This window comes from Giraffa tippelskirchi, chromosome 12 (assembly GCF_054371585.1).
Source record: "Giraffa tippelskirchi isolate mGirTip1 chromosome 12, T2T-mGirTip1v1.2.pri, whole genome shotgun sequence".
Taxonomy (NCBI): Eukaryota; Metazoa; Chordata; class Mammalia; order Artiodactyla; family Giraffidae; genus Giraffa; species Giraffa tippelskirchi.
This window is the reverse complement of record NC_137286.1, coordinates 73537743-73550477: the sequence shown is the minus strand read 5'-3', so window position 1 is coordinate 73550477 and position 12735 is coordinate 73537743.

Below are 12735 nucleotides of genomic sequence, written 5' to 3'. Positions count from 1 at the left end.
ACTGTGCCTTTGAAGTATAATTTGAAATGAAGGAATGCGAAAACTTGCAAATTTTTCTTTCTCAAGATCATTTTGACTATTTGGGGTCTGTTGAGTTTCCACATAATTTTTATAGTTATTTGTTCCTGTACTATGAAAAATGCTGTCACTGTTTTGATAGTAATTGCATTGAATCTGTAGTTTGCCTTGGGAAGTATGGGCATTTTAACAATATTAATTCTTCCAGTTCATGAGCATGCTATATATTTATATTTGTTTGTGTTGTCTTAAATTTCTTTTATCATTTTCTTATAGGTTTCAAAGTACAGCACTTTTTCCTTCTTAGTAAGATTTATTCCTATGTAGGTTATTCTTCCCCATGCATTTGAAAAGTTTTTTTTTCTTAATTTCTCTTTCTTATAAATCATTATTAATGTATAGAAATGCAATAGATTGTATATATCAATTTTATATCCTATATCTTTACTGAATTCATCGATGACTTCCAGTAGTTTTTTGGAGGTGTGTTAAGGATTTTCCATGAATGAATTTTCATGTCATTTGCAAACAGTGAAAATTTTACTTCTTTCTTTTCAATTTTTATTCCTCATTTCTTTTTCTTGTCTGATTGCTGTGGGTAAGACTTCCAAGACTCTGTTGAATTAAAGTAGCAAGGATGAGCATCTTTGTTTTATTCTTAATTTTAAAGGAAATGTTTTCAGCTTTTCACCATTGAGTACGGTGTTAACTATGGGTTTGTCATATATGGCCTTAATTATGTTGAAATATGTTCCCTCTATATCCAATTTCTTGACAATAAGAGAATGTAGAATTTGTGAAAATTCTGCATGTATCAAATTGATAATGTGGTCTTTCTTTTTATTTTCCTGTGGTGTATCACAGTTAATTTGTGGATATTAAACTATCCTTTCATCCATGGTCAATTATCATTTGACCATGCAAGGTGTATGATCCTTAACATTTATTTTTGAATTATTCCACTATTATTGTGTTAAGGATTTTTTGCATCTACTTTCATCAGTGTTATTGGTCTCTATTTTTTTTTTTTATAGTATCATTGCCTCAGTGTAGCATCAGGGCAAAGCTGGCCTCTAGAATGTGTTTGGAAGTATTTATTCTTCTGCAATTTTTTGTAATAATTTGAGAACGATATGTGTTAACTCTTATTTGAATGTTTGGTAGAATACACCTGTGAAGCCATCTAATCCTAGTCTTTTGTTTAGAGGGAGTTTTTTAAATTAATAATAAATTTTATTACTAGCAATTTGTGTTTTCACAGTTACCCAGGAAAAGGAACTGGCAACCCACTCCAGTATTCTCGCCAGGAGAATCTTGCCTGGAGAATCCCATTGACAGAGGAGCCTGGCAGGGGGTCCATGGAGTTGCAAAGAGTGGGACACGACTGATAGAATAACACACATAGTGCTTTCATATTGTATGTTTCTTCCTGACTCAGTTTTGGGAGATTGCAACTTTCTGGAACTTATCCATTTCTTCTGTGTTGTTCATTTTTTAGTATATAATTGCTCACAGTAATTCCTTACAATCTTTTGTATTTCTAGGGTATCAGTTGTAATTTTTTTTCCTCTGATTTTATTTATTTGGGCCCTATCTCTCTTCTTTTACCCTTCATAAATCTAGCTAACGTTTTATCAATTTTGTTAATCTTTCTGAAGAACTGTCTCTTTTAATTGATTAATCTTTCTATTTATTTTTTGTCTCTATTTCATTTGTTTCTGCCTTGATTTTTAGGATTTCTTCCTTTTACTGAGTTTTGTCAGCTTTTATTTTTGTAGTTCCTTTGGGTTAATATTATTTTATTTTATTTTATTTTTTTGCTTCATGAGGTAAGCTTGTATTTCTATCAACTTCCTTCTTTTAACTGCTTTAGCTGTCCCATATATTTTGAATCACTGTGTTTTCCTTTTCATTCATTTCTAGGTATTTTTTATTTCTTTTTTTAAATTCTTCGGTGAATCACTCATTGTTTAATACCATATTTATACTATATAAGTATAGTATTTATATCTATATTTATATTATATAAAATTTTTATACTATATTTATACTATATATTGCATAGCCTCCAATTTTTTTTGTAGTTTTCTTCTTGTTTATGATTTCTAGCCTTAAACAATTGTAGTTTGAAAGATGCTTAATATAATTTCAGTATTCTAAATTTACTGAGACTTGTTTTGTGCCTAGCATTTGATCTATCCTGGAGAATGTCACATGTGCACTTGAAAATAACGTAATATATATTCTGCTGATTTTGGAAGGAATATTTAATATGTATATATCATCTACTGGGTTTAATAAATCATTTAAGGCTAGCGTTTTCATATTAATTTCCTGGTTAAACAATCTGTCTGTTGATGTAGATGGGATGTTAAACTCTTCTACTGTTGTTGTGTTAGTGTCAATTTCTACCTTTTTACCTGTTAATATTTGCTTTATTTGGTGCTCCCAGATTGAGTGCAGATACAATTTATAATTGCTATATCTGCTTGTTGCATTGATTATTATTGTGTAATGTCTTCATCTCTCGTTATAGTCTTTGCTTTAAAGTTATTTTTGTCTGATATAAGTATTGCTACATTGGCACTTTTTTCTTTCTGCTTTCATGGAATACATTTTCCATCTTCTCAACCTGTGTATGTCTTTAGATCTAAAGTGAGTCACTTGTAGGCTATATATACTCGTTTTTGTATCCATTCAGCTAGTCAGTATAGTTTGATAGAAGTATTTGATTCATTTACATTTAAAGTAATTATGGACAACTCTACACTTATTGCCATTTTGTTAATTGTTTTCTAATTATTTGTGGTTCTCTTGTTTCTGTTTGCTTCTTTTTTCTTTGTTTACACTCTTCCCTTGTGATTTGATTATCTTTAGTATTATATTTCTTTTTCCTTCTTTCATGTGTGTGCGTCTCTTGCATGTGTTTGGTTTATATTCCTCCTTCAAAGTTATATTTTGGCATCATGTTTTAATTTTTTTGTTGTTGTATAATCCTTAAGCACTTATCATGGATAAAAATTACTTTACTAATTTTGTTTTTTTAACTTTCCCACCAGCTTTTTAGTGGTTGATTTACTACCTTTACTGTACATCTGTCTCTAGCAATGAGATTTTTCCTTTTGTAAATTTTATATTTCTATTTTTGGCTATTTATTTTCTGTTTAGAGAAGTACTTTAATAAGTTTTTTTATAAAACAAACTCTTTTAGTTTTTGCTTGTCTTACTTTGGCCACTTGATATGAAGAGCCAACTCATTGGAAAAACCCTGACAGTAGGAAAGATTGAAGGCAGGAGGAGAAAGCAATAACAAAGGATGATATGGTTAGGTAGTATCATTGACTAAATGGACTTGAATTTGAGCAAACTCTAGAAGATAGTGGAGGACAGAGAAGCCTGGCATGCAGCAGGGTAGAAAAGAATCAGGCAAAACTTAGCGACTAAACAACAGCAAAACTCTCTTCAAATATGAATGATACCATGCTGGGTAGAATATTCTTTTGTTGTGGTCTTTGTTTCTTCTTTTCATTATTTTAAATATGTCCTGACACTCACTTTGCCATTTCCTCTGCCATTCTCACTGGGCTCCAGAGTTTCTGCTAGAAAATCAACTGACAGCCTTATGAATTTCCTTTTATGTAACTGGTTGCTTTACCCTTTCTACTTTTTATATTCTCAATTTGCCTTCAGTTTTTGTCACTGTCATTTTTATTAAAATGTGTCTTGTTGCGGACCTCTTTCGATCGGTCTTGTTTGGTACTCTGTGTTTCCTGAAGCTGGAGGAATGTTTTGTTTTCCATATTAGGGAAATTTTAAGCTGTTGTGTCTTGAAATATGTTCTCTGTTCCTTTCTTTCTCTCTTCTCCTCCAATATCTGTGTGATGTCCTTTCTTAAACTGTTTCATAGTTTGAAATCGTTTTTTTTTTTTTTGCTGTTGTTGTTCAACATGAGACATTTCCACTATTCTGTCTTCCATCTTTACCATCATAACCTTGAATTCTTTATTGGGTAGTTTGCTTATCTCCACTTTGCTTTTTTCTATTTTTCCTTCTGGGTTTTATCTTGTTATGTTGTTTCAAAAATATTTATCTGTATCCTCATTTTACCTAATATTCTCTGTTTACTTCTATGTATTATAAAGATTGGGTACATTTCCTGCTGTTGGAGAAATGTACTTACATAAGAGATATCCTACAGAGCTCACATCTGTTCACCAAAACTCTGTGGCCTAGAGTACCCCCTACATGATCTGTGTGAGCCTTTCTGTTGTGGCAGGGTTGACTAAATATGGGTATGCTGATAGACATGGATGATGCCTATCCAGTTGTTAATCAGGTTTTTCCTAGGGCAGAGGCTGCTAGTTGATGGTAGGTAGGGCTATGTCTTGGTGCAGCTGGCTGCACAGCCCAGGGTAGCCCAGTCTTGGTACTGACAAGATGATGGGTGTGACTGTACCTCAGCATGCTTGAGACTGATGTCAGTTTGTTGGTTGGTGGGATTGGTTCTTGATGTGGTTGGTTACAGGACTTGGGTGTCCCAGGTTGTTGCCAGTCTATTACTGGGAGGTGGCCCAAGGAGTCCCAAGGTTGGTGTTAGCCTGTTGGTGGTTGGGGCTAGGTCCTGGCATGTCTAGGAGTGCAGGGGTGCCTATGGCTGCTGCTGACCTTCTAGTGGATGGGGCCAGATTCTGGTGCTAATCAGCTAGAGGGAGGATTCCAAAGTGGTGCCTGCCAGTATCAGTGTCCGCATGGTAAAGTGAGCTCCCAAAAGTTTGCTTCCAGAATCCATATTGCCAGGGTAAGTCCTGATGGCTTATTGTCTCTCTGAGAGACTCTCAAAGATTAGCAAGTGGAGTTAACCCAGGCTCTTTTCAAATTATTGCTCCTGGCCTGTGTCTCAAAGCATGTGAAATCTTGTGTGTGTCTTTAAAGTACAAAGTCTCTGTTTCCTACAGCCCCCTTTGTCACCTGAAGGACAAAGTTCCCTCTGCGACCTTCAAATCCAGATACTCTGGTGTTTGTCTTCCTGATGCAGAACCCTCAGACTGGGGAGACTGATGTAGGGCTCAGACCCCTGCTTCTTACAGAGAACCACTGCAATTGCCGTTGTCCTCTCATTTGTGGGCTGCCTATCCAGAAGTGTGAGTTTTGATCCCACTGTGTCTTTTTCCACCCAATCTATCTTGATATAATTCTTCCATTACATATTTAGTTGTAAAGAATATTTTCTTCTATTTCTCAGATTATTCTCATCAGCAGTTGCTCTATAAACAGTTGTAATTATGGTTTGCCTGTGGGACACGTTGAGCTCAGGGTCTTTTTACTCCACCATCTTGGCCATTACTTACAATGAAATATCATGCAGACTTCAAAGAGAAAAAAAAAAAAAAGAAAGAAAAGTTTTGTCATTTGTGATAGAATGGATGACCTGAAGGGAAATGTGGTAAGTGAAATAAGCCAGACAAAAACAGATATATCTAGAATAATCAAAGATTAAATTCATAGAAACAGAAAGTAGAAAAGTGATTTCTGGAAGCTGCTGGAAAGTGGGAAAAATGAGGAGAGGTTGATCAAGGGTGCAAACTGTCAGTTATAAGATGAATTATTGTTGTTCAGTGGCTAAATAGTGTCCAACTCTTTGTGATCCCATGCACTGCTTACTGCCTCTTATGCCAGTCTTCCCTGTCTTTCACTATCTGCCAAAGTTTGCTCAAATTCATGCCCATTAAGTCAACAATGCTATCCAATCGTCTCATTCTCTGCCACCCCATTTCCCTTTTGTCCGCAATCTTTCCCAGCATCAGGTCTTTCCCAAAGAGTCAGCTCTTCACATCAGGTGGCCAAAGTATTGGAGCTTCAGCTTGAGCATCAATCCTTCTAATAAATAGTCAGGGTTGATTTATTTTAGGATTGACTGGCTTGATCTCCTGCTGCCCAAGGGACTCTTAAGAGTCTTCTCCAGCACTACAGTTCAAAAACATCAATTCTTCAGTGTTCAGTCTTCTGTATGGTCCAACTCTCACATTTGTACATGACTACTGGAAAAACCATATCTTTGACTATATGGATGAATAAGATCTGCAAATCTAAAGTATAGCATGGTGACTAGACTTGCTAATACTGTATAATTATACAGTACATATAATTGAAATTTGCTAAAAGATAGAACTTTAGTGGTCTCACAAAGAAAATGGAAAATATATCAGATGATGGATATGTTAATTGATTTCATTATTGAAATGCTTTTGCAATGTAAATGTACATGAAATCATTACATTGTACACTTTAAGTGTATTCTAATTTTGTCAATTATATCCTAGTAAAACTGAAAAAGTTGTTTGAAGTTATTCAAACAATAATAAAAGTATACAATTTGAGAGTAACACCAGCTTTCACAAGAACCATAATGTAATACAAAGAAACTCATTTTTCACTGGAGTAAAGTTACAGTAGAAGTAGTCTACTTACTCAGCTTACTAGTCCTTCATTGGGGGAAAAAAAGAAAAAGATTCACTTTCCCTCTAGTCATCTTGAAAATTCTTCCTTAAGAAAAAACTGAAAGTATTGGATCACACTTTTGAAGATTGTAGGAAGATTCTATGCCTTTTCCTCATTTTTCTATTCTTATTTGGAAGAAGAAAAGCTGAAGAGATGAGTCTGACAAAAGATATCCATCCTATCTAAGGTGATTCTTTCTGGAAATATTAGGATAAGCAGCAACATTCAGAGATACAATTAAATACTATGGTTTTAATGTTGAGAATGAATAAATGAATGAGCCTGATGCTATTCAAGGCCTTTATAGCAGAGATAAAAATGTCCAAGGATGTCTATAACTATCTGGAGGACTTGGGAAACAAAGAAAGCCGTAGGGAATTTTAAAATGGAAAACTTGGATTTTTATTATATAACATCTACAAATATAAACTTATCATTAAGTTGAGGTTAGTATAAGGGAAGGAAAGAATAGTAAATACTCTTAAATTTCATGAAGAGATTCTTTCTCAATATGTGGATTTTAACACCTTGATTTACACTATTTTAATAAAAGTATCAGTTCAGTTCAGTTGAGTTGCTCAGTCATGTTCGACTCTTTGCAACCCCATGGACTGCAGCACACCAGGCTTCCCTGTCCATCACCAACTCCCGGAGTTTACTCAAACTCATGTCCATTGACTCGGTAATGACTTCCAACCATCTCATCCTCTGTCGTCCCCTTCTCCTCCTACCTTCAATCTTTCCTAGCATCAGGGTTTTTTCAAATGAGTCAATTCTTCGCATCAGGTGGCCAAACTATCAGAGCTTCGGCTTCAGCATCAGTGCTTCCAATGAATATACAGGACGGATTTCCTTTAGGATTGATTTGTTTGTTCTCCTTGCAGTCCAAGGGACTCTCAAGGGTCTTCTCCAACACCACAGTTCAAAAGCATCAATTCTTTGGTGCTCAGCTTTATTATTATTATTATTATTCATTATCCATCATTATTGAATATATTATGATATATAGAGCTGTTTAATTAGCATGCAAATTATTTTGATGACACAGGTTGTACTTTTTTGAGAAACAGAATAGAAAATATTTTCAGCATAACAGAAAACAAATATGAGAAACATCAATGTCATACATTCCTTATCACCTGTTCTATACTGTGCAGACAGGACTTGATCTGCTGAAATCCTTTCTAGCTCTGTGGAGCATTTATCTTTAATGAACACTTTTTTGAGCATACTAAATAAAGGCTTTGGCATATGGTGTGTAATTCAAAATGATCCATTCTTCCTTTCTAGTTTGCAATTATTTAAGCACACATCTCCCTGTCCCCAGTTAGGAAGACAACAGCAAGTTTTTAATGGACTACGCAGTTGTACAGAATTAAAAAAAAAAAAAATCTTCTTGAACTAGCAATATGACAATCTCAATAAATAGACCAGAACATAAGTTGCAGTTGTAATCCATCTATTAAAATGTCATGGGAGAACTGTACAACAGAAGAGGATAGAAAAGAATGACTTCTGTTTGATTTTTGTCAAGTTTTAGTAGAAAACAGAGAAAAGTAGAGCGAAACATCAACTAAAAATATCAGGGAAAATAAGTAATAATATTTTTCTATTATCTTAGTGATTTTTGTGTAAGTTAAAATTGAAGCTACTACAATTAAGTTCTTATGAATTACTTTTCCATTTAAGGAGAGAAAAGAAAGAGAAAATGGCAGAAAGGGTGAAACTTTATTCAAAACAATATTTTTTTCTTTGTACTAGTTGGAAACATCAAAGACTAATTGGCACTAAATGTTGTTAAAAACTGAATAATTAATTTGACATGCAGTCTAACGTTATTTTTTTTTCTGCTTGGAGGTCAAGATCAGTGGAAATAAATGTAAAATTTTAAAGTAAAACTATGAAATTATAGTATATATGGTTTATTATATGTATAAAAAGGCAAAGCAGTTGACATATTATAGAAATATTGCTTCAAACTAAATTTAGTATTTCATTTTCTAAATAGTTTTTACTTTATAGAGCAGTTTGAGTTCACAGAAAAACAGTGGAAAGTCCAGAGAGTGGCCATATATTCTCTGCCCCTAGAAGTGCCCAGCTTACCCCACTATCATCCTGTACCTGTTGTGGTACCCTTATTACAACTGATGATTCTACATAACATTATCACTCAAAGTCCATAGTTCACATTAACATTCACTCTTGGTGTTCTGTATACTCTATGGATTTTGATAAATGTATATGACATGTATCAAAAAATATTTCATTGTGAAGAATAGTTTCACTGCCTTAAATATCCTCTGTGCTTTACTTATTGTTCCCTGTCTTCCCCCAACCCCTGGCAATCACTGAATTTTTTGCTGTATTCATACTTTTGCATTTTATAGAATATCACATGACTGGAGTCATATAGTATGTAGTCATCTCAGACTGACCTAGTAATACAATAAGTAATGACCTAGTAATACATTTCCTCCATGTCTTTTCATGGCTTGATAGTTCATTTCTTTTTAGTAATGAATAATATTCTATTATGTATATGTACAACAGTTTACCTTTTTCCTTTACTATAGGACATCTTGATTGCATCCAAGTCTTGGCAATCATGAATAAAATAGGTATAAAAATCCATGTACAGGTTTTTGTGGGTACATACATTTTCAATTCCTTTAGATACATACCAAGAAGTATGACTGCTGGACCATACAGTAAGAGTATGTTTAATTTTACAAGAAACAACCAAACTGACCAAAAATTGCAACTAGCTGTTGAACAACCATCAATGGGAGGATGCTGGCTGTCACCCACATCCAAAGACAAAGAAGAAGCCACAGTGAGATGGTAGGAAGGGTGCAATCATGGTAAAACCAAATAGTATACCACCTAGTGGGTGACCCACCAACTGGAGAAAATAATACCAAACAAGTTCTCCCACTATTGTGAAGGTTCTGGAGATCCCACAAAGAGACTGGAAATCCCCAGGGAGTCTGATCTTGAAGGCCAGCAGGATTTGATAATAGGCCTTCCATAGGACTGGGGGAAATAGACTCTAGTCTTGGAGGGTACAAACAAAATCTTGTGCACACTAAGACCCAGAGGAAAGGAGCAGTAACCCAAAAGAGACTGAGCCAAAGCTACTTTCAAGTGTTGGAAAGTATCCTGTGGAGGTGTGGGCCAGCAGGGATGGAGGCACGGCAGCAGCAGCCCAGGAAGGTCCCCCTTGGGATAAACCCTCTTGGAGGTTGCCAATAACCCTACCAGAGAGCCCTAGACTCCATGGTTGGGTTGCCTTAGGCCAAACAACTACCAAGGAGGGAATGCAACCCCACCCATCAGCATATAATTATATTAAAGCTTTACTGAGCAAGGCCTTGTCTACCGGAGCAAGACCCAGTTTTCCCACTGCCAGTCCCTCCCATCAGGAAGCTTACACAGGCCTCTTAGCTTACTCCATCAGAGGGCAGACAGAAGAAGCAAGAAGAACTAAAGCGGCTAAAACAAAACCACATTATAGAAAGTTAATCAGGATGAAAAGCAGAAACTTATATCCTAGAATAAGGACAAGATAAAACCCCAGAAAAAAACTACGTTAAGTGGATATACACAATCTTCCAGAAAAAGAATTCAGGATAATAATAGTGAAGATGATCTAGGATCTCAGGAAAACAATGGAGAAGATACAAAAAGTATTTGCCAAAGACCTAGATGAACTAAAGAATAGTGAAGATGATCTAGGATCTCAGGAAAACAATGGAGAAGATAAATATATATATATATATATATATATTTGTCAAAGACCTCGATGAACTAAAGAACAAACAGAGATGAACAATACACTAGAAGGAGTCAATAGCAGAATCACTGAGGCAGAGGAATGGATAAATGACCTGGAGTACAGAATGGTGGAAATCATTGCCACAGAACAGAATATAGAAAAAAGAATGAAAAGAAATGAAGACAGCCTAAGAGACTTCTGGGACAATATTAAAAAAAAAAAAATGCTTTATAGAGATCCCATAGGAGAAAAGAAAGAGAATGGACCTGAGAAAATATTTGAAGAGATAATAGCCGAAAACTTACTTAACATGGGAAAGGAAATAGTTAACAAATCCAGTCTATCCAGAGAGTCCCAGGCAGGATAAACCCAAGGAGAAGCACACCGAGACACATAGTACTCAAACTGACAAAAATTAAAGAGAGATAAAATTTTAAAAGCAACAAGGGAAAAAGTGACAACATACAAGGCATCTCCCATTAGGTTATCAACTGATTTCTCAACAGAAACACTACAAACCAGAAGGGAATGACACAATATATTTAAAATGATGAAAAAGAAGAACCTACAACAAATAATACTCTACCCAGCAAGACTCCCCTTCAGATTTGATGGAGAAATCAAAAGCTTTCCAGACAAGCAAAAGTTAAGAGAATTCAGCACCACTTAATCAACTTTACAACAAATGCTAATGGAACTTCCCTAGGTAGGAAACATATGAGAAAGAAAGACCTTCATCAAATAAACAGTAAACAATAAAATGGCAATAGGATCATGACCTGGATAACCATAATGGGTTAATGACACAGATAACCACAATAGTGCTATCATTCACCTAGAGCCAGACGTCCTGGAGTGTGAAGTCAAGTGAGCCTTAGAAGCATCACTACGGACAAACCTAGTAGAAATCAAAGAATTCCAGCTGAGCGATGTCAAACCCTAAAAGATGCTGCTGCCAAAATGATGCATTTTATATGCAGCAAATTTGAAAAACTCAGCAGAGGCGACAGGACTAGAAAAGGTCAATTTTAATTCAAATTCCAAAGAAGGGCAATACCAAAGATTGTACAAACTACAGCACAGTTCATTTCAGTTCAGTCTCTCAGTCATGCCCAACTCTTTGTGACCCCATGGACTGCAGCACGCCAGGCTTCCCTGTCCATCACCACCTCCCGGAGTTTACTCAAACTCATGTCCATTGACTCGGTGATGCCATCCAATCATCTCATCCTCTGTCGTCCTCTTCTCCTCCTGCCCTCAATCTTTCCCAGAATCAGGGTCTTTTCCAATGAGTCAGCTCTTTGCATCAGGTGGCCAAAGTATTGGAGTTTCAGCTTCAACATCAGTCCTTCCAATGAACACCCAGGACTGATCTCCTTTAGGATGGACTGGTTGGATCTTCTTGCAGTCCAAGGGACTCTCAACAGTCTTCTCCAACACCACAGTTCAAAAGCATCAATTCTCTGGCACTCAGCTTTCTTTATAGTCCAACTCTCACATCCATACATGATTACCAGAAAAACCATAGCCTTGACTAGATGGACCTTTGCTGGCAAAGGAATGTTTCTGCTTTTTAATATGCTGTCTAGGTTCGTCATAGCTTTTCTTCTAAGAAGAAGAAGGCTTTTAATTTCATGGCTGCAGTCACCATCTGCAGTGATTTTGGAGCCCCCCAAAATAAAGTCTCCCACTGTTTCCACTGTTTCTCCATCTATTTGCCATGAAGTGATGGGATCGGATGCCATGACCTTAGTTTTCTGGATGTTGAGCTTTAAGCCAACTTTTTCACTCTCCTCTTTCACTTTCATCAAGAGGCTTTTTAGTTCTTCTTTGCTTTCTTCCATAAGGGTGGTGTCATCTGCATATCTGAGGTTATTGATATTTCTCCTGACAATCTTGATTCCAGCTTGTGTTTCATCCAGCCCGGTGTTTTTCATGATGTACTGGGCATATAAGTTAAATAAGCAGGGTGACAATATACAGCCTTACCGTACTCCTTTCCCTATTTGGAACTAGTCTGTTGTTCCATGTCCAGTTCTAACTATTGCTTCCTGACCTGCATACAGATTTCTCAAGAGGCACAATTGCACTCATTTCACGTGCTAGCAAAATAATGCTCAAAATCCTACCAGATAGGCTTCAACAGCATGTGAACCAAGAACTTCAAGTTATACAAGTTCAATTTAGAAAAGGCAGAGGAACCAGAGATCAAACTGCCAACATCAGTTGGATCATAGAAAGAGCTAGAGAATTCACACAAAAAAAATCTACTTCTGCTTCATTGACTATACTAGAGACGTTGTGTAGATCACAAAAAAACTGTGGAAAACTCTTAAAGATTTGGGAATATCAGACCACCCTCCTGCCTCCTGAGAAACCTGTTGCAGGTCAAGAAGCAACAGGTAGAACCAGACATGGGACAACAGTGAAGTGACTGGAAGTTT